This window comes from Limulus polyphemus, unplaced genomic scaffold (assembly GCF_000517525.1).
Source record: "Limulus polyphemus unplaced genomic scaffold, Limulus_polyphemus-2.1.2 Scaffold58, whole genome shotgun sequence".
Classification (NCBI taxonomy): domain Eukaryota; kingdom Metazoa; phylum Arthropoda; class Merostomata; order Xiphosura; family Limulidae; genus Limulus; species Limulus polyphemus.
In genome coordinates this window covers 972,196-977,260 of record NW_013665668.1, presented here as the reverse complement: position 1 = coordinate 977,260, position 5,065 = coordinate 972,196, and the positions used below count along the sequence as shown (strand labels likewise).

Below are 5,065 nucleotides of genomic sequence, written 5' to 3'. Positions count from 1 at the left end.
TAGAAGTCCTCTCTTTACTACAAAATAATAGGACATCGTGGTCGTTTACATAGAAGATAGAAGTCTTTCTTTAACTACAAAATATAGGACATCATAGTCGTTTACACAGAGATGAAGTCTTTCTTTTACACAAAAATATAGGACTTCATAGTCGTTTACACAGAGATGAAGTCTTTCTTTTACACAAAAATATAGGACATCATAGTCGTTTACACAGAGATGAAGCCTTTCTTTTACGTAAAAATATAGGACTTCATAGTTGTTTACACAGAGATGAAGCCTTTCTTTTACATAAAAATATAGGACTTCATAGTTGAGAATATATAGAGATGAAGCCTCTCTTTTACATAAAAATATAGAACATTATAGTTGAAACTGTAAACATCTAACAAACAATAATGGATAATTAACTTAATCTAAAAATACATATAATCTGTGTAGCTGTGACATAGTCTGTCCTGTTGTAACGTTCACTTATATTTAAGTTGCTTGAACTTACTGGAATAATTTGGAGCGGTCATGCAGAGAAACTATATCTTCATGGCAGTTCTTTGTTCGTGTATATACTGTGATACTATTTTAATGATATAATGTATTATTTACCTTGTCCTACTTATATGTGTAATGTTTGTACGAACCTTGAAATTAGTTTAACTTATTAAATCGAAATGGTACAACAAAGTTTTAATAACTGGTAGCTGATGTGTAGTTAAAAAGGAACGTAATTATTTATTGCTTTATAGGCTTTATCTGCTGCTAAACTTAATATTTTACTTTAAATTATTATCATATTACAATACACTACAAATTTGGTAAATTATCATATTACAATACACTACAAATTTGGTAAATTATCATATTACAATACACTACAAATTTGGTAAATTATCATATTACAATACACTACAAATTTGGTAAATTACCATATTACAATACACTACAAATTTGGTAAATTATCATATTACAATACACTACAAATTTGGTAAATTACCATATTACAATACACTACAAATTTGGTAAATTACCATATTACAATACACTACAAATTTGGTAATTTTTTCCTACGGGAGTCTTCTTGTCCTTAGTATAAAAAGCATTATAAATTTAGCACACAGGAAATTCTATGTATATTCAGCTAACCAAACAATACAGCGCAAGTTTGTTTTATAATTTTGTTTTTATTGCTCCCTGGCATTGTGTTATCTGGAATATTTACTGTTGAACAACCAGCCACTGATCCAAATTTCACAGGTTCTTACATTTATTAATGTTATCTTATCCCGCTGACACTGTGGTTACTTGATCCGCTCCAGGATTAAAACGACTGGTTCGCCAGTTCTACTGAATAAGTTAATTTAACGTAAAATAAACCATATTAATAATTAACATTTTGATGTTAATAGAAAATAATAAACTCAATTTTGAGGTTTAATGACTTATTGGTTTGTAAATTAGATAGCATTCATACCATTGTTTAATGACTTTTATAAAATTGATATAGATTATAGTTCATCAACTAAATCTATTTCATACCGAAACAGTGGTTGGTCAAGTGATTGATGATATAAATAACGTCTCAACCACTACTATTTGTCAGCCGGCCTGATGAACCATGGTTTTAATGAAAGGATAAACTGCATATAGCAGATACAAAGTAGTTGAAAATTTATTAATCTCTTTTTTACGTAAATTCTTATAATTTCGTAATAAGTACATCTGTAGTTTTCATCTAGAATGAGGAAGACAAAACCTTGTCGAAACGTTGTACATTTGCTGTTATGTTAAACTTATATTAAAGTTTTTCTACATTACCCATTCAAGCCGTCTCCAAGCATTATTAGTCTCAAAGTGGGTTCCTTGTCATCGAATTAGAATGAGATGTTACGCTAAAGACTCAGTTTTCAGAATGTACTTGTTGTGTTTATGAGTTCACAATAAAACCTAATATATATGGAGGCATTATTAGAAAAATGTGCTTAAAATACTGTACTGTAACCCAACTCACAAAGTATATTTCAACTCAAGTATAAGATTAATAATATATTGATTTTGCTAAATTTGATTTATAACACAACGTAGATTTTCGTTTACATAAACCATTTTTTTATTTCTTCAGTATTGGAACTTAGATTTTATTGTCAACTGTGAAACAAAACTTTTATCTTGACTTTGAAAAAAGCTTTGTAGAATACATTTGAATACAACTATGTCAACCCAGCTCAAAAGAAACTTTAAACTATTATTATACCAAAGGAAGATTCGACAACCTTTCTGTAAGGCATCATATGTGATCATTTAAAGGTAATCTTTAACTGAAACATATCTTTTTACAGATTTGCAATTGAACAAACTTAAAAAGCAGTTTGAGAGTTATATCTGACAAGCACTTTGAACTGAGAGTGTATCCTTAGTTTTTGCAAATCAAGTATGAATAGTAAATATAGCAATACCAACCCTTTTGTATTTCGCCTAAACCACTGGAGCGCTTTGATTTCTATTTTTAGTTATATTACTTACAGCAATGTATAGCACGGAAACTTATTCTGAGACAATATCGAGACACGTGATTCGGAATCGTATTGAAGTTTATTTTATGAATTTGTAGGCTTATTATGTGGATGTCGTATTTTTATACATGTGTAGATGGCGTTCCTACTAGAGTTGATTCATCATTATTATGTCATTCCTGGCAAGAACAGGAGTTAAAGAGCTCAACGAGAGAAGGTTAAAATGTTAAACTCTGATAATCTTTCACTTTTCGAGTACACCCGTGTAAAGGAACCCGCGCACTTGTCTAAAAACTAAACTCGAATGATTGAATCGAACCATGTCCTAGGATTTACAGTTGGGCTCCAAGCATATTTTCTGTTCTGTTTTTTGTTGTTTATCTTTAATGCAAAACTGCGCAATAAGCTATCTGTGCTCTGCCCACTACAGGCAATTGAATCCTGGATTTTAACTTTGTAAGTGTTCTGCTTGAAACGAAAGAAAAACGCCTGTGTATCTTTCAAATTTTGAATACTTCATAACTATGTCAAATCTACATCTTAAAAAAAAATTGTCTCAGTTGGCTCAACAGTAATATCGAAGGCTTTATAACAATAAAAGTAGAGGTTCGATCCCTGTGGTAGGCATAGCTCAGATAGTCTAATGTGCAGCTTTGCGCTTAACATTATAAAATCTTTAACTGTTCACAGATGAAAATGCCTATCATTTCGCTCTAAAAAAAACAGGTTTGCATAGTATTTGTATGAGTTAAATTTTCAACCACCTTCTAAATTAATTATTTAATAAAAAAAATAGATATTTTAAACAAGTGTATTCAGCTGTAATTGTTTGGTTTGATAGAAGGAGGTGACCGATTTGTTGTTGTGCTGGTAATATCACACTTTATATTTATGTATCATGTAAATGGTAAAACTCGTACCTAAACACGCAACGTGAAGTTTATAGCAACACATAAGTGATGGTATTAGGATTAAAGCGGGAAGTATTTGGAGTAGATAAACATTATATATCCTTCTCTATTGATTACATAAAAGTTAGACCGGATGTGGTGTGGTGGTTATTGTGTTCGAATTGTGAATTTCATGGCTTATGATTCGCTAGCCAATGTCGCAAAAATGCGCTAACATTGGGACCGTTCGTTGGTGTGCTGTAAAAGTCAAATCCCACCATTCGGTTACAGAAAAGTAGCCCAACAATTGGCGGTGAGTGCTGTTAACTAGCTTCTTTTCTTCTAGTTTATCTGTTGAAAATTAGGGACAGCCATGCGCCGACAGCCTATTGTATAGTTTTGCGCGAAAATTCTGAATGAAAATATATAAAAAGCATTTTTCAATCACAAACATTTGACAGTGTGAGCTGACGAAACTAAAAGCTTTATTTCAATCAGCCGTTGAAAGAAAAACGAAGAGACGGGTAAGTTTTGGGAACGGCTTGAAACAAGGATCGTGTCACATGACTTTAATGCTGCCCAAAACGTGTATGCATCTTTCTTTTAAAGATTTTGATAAAGTAAAGCAAATTCTGTATGTTGTGACGTTTACAAAACGATTCCTGCAAAATTAACCTAAACAAAAAAGGCAAGAGTATAAAATACGTTAATTTTGTAGAAATAAAAGCGACGTGCTCGTCAAATATGCAAAGCTTCAATATTATACACATTACTTTAAAGTTTAGCTTACTGCTGGCTACAAATAAGAAATGTGATGATATTATTTGAAATATGTCGTGCGTTTTGTCAGGACTGCTTAAAGAATCTCCCCCCCCCCCTATCTTGTTGTTAGGATTAGTATTGGTGACGTTAAAATATATTTTTTATTTCACAGTAAAGTTTAACATTAGGGCTGCGAACAGGAAGGCCTAAGGTTCAAGCTGCAATATGCCACTGAACATTCCCCGCACTATCAGTAATGACAACGTTTTAACTGCAACATTCAATTCCTATACTTGATTAAGAGTATCAGCATAAGTAGCGGGTGCTGACAGCCCTCCGAAAGTTCTACTTTAGGAATGACTGTGACTGAACAATGGGGATTTCCATATGTTACATAAGGTGCCGTTCAAATAGCAAATTCACAAGAATCACAAGAATTAATTATGCTCAGCAAATAAGTATAATATTTATGTGGGTGATCCAAATTTGTATTTACAGCCTTCTTTTATAATTATAGCGGGGAGGCTCTTTTTACTGAAAAGAACTATGAACTGTAGTCCACAATTTAACTGGATTAAACATTACAGACAGTCAATGAGGTTCACTGTTTTTATATTTAACTTTGTACATTTACACGAACTAAATAAGCAAAACGTAAAGGTCTCTTTAATACATCCTTATTTTACTTAATTTAAAGCGGCATAAAAATTTTAAGACATGTTTTACTTCGGGAGTTATTTAATCTCATAAAATATCATCTAAAAAAAACTTGTCATGTTTTATTCGGTGTTAAGTGAGTTTTGCGTCACAAAAAATATCTCAAATTAGTTGCGTCGTCATCCTCCATGTTGGCAAGCCAGATAATATAATGGAAAAATTGGTTTGTTTTGAATTTCGCGCAAAGCT

General features: G+C 31.9%; 1 long non-coding RNA gene across 1 annotated transcript in view; it reads left to right on the top strand.

The window, feature by feature from the left end:
* LOC111087067 overlaps nt 1-5,065 on the top strand; it is a 65,772-nt gene that overhangs the window by 39,075 nt on the left and 21,632 nt on the right. The window lies entirely within an intron of this gene.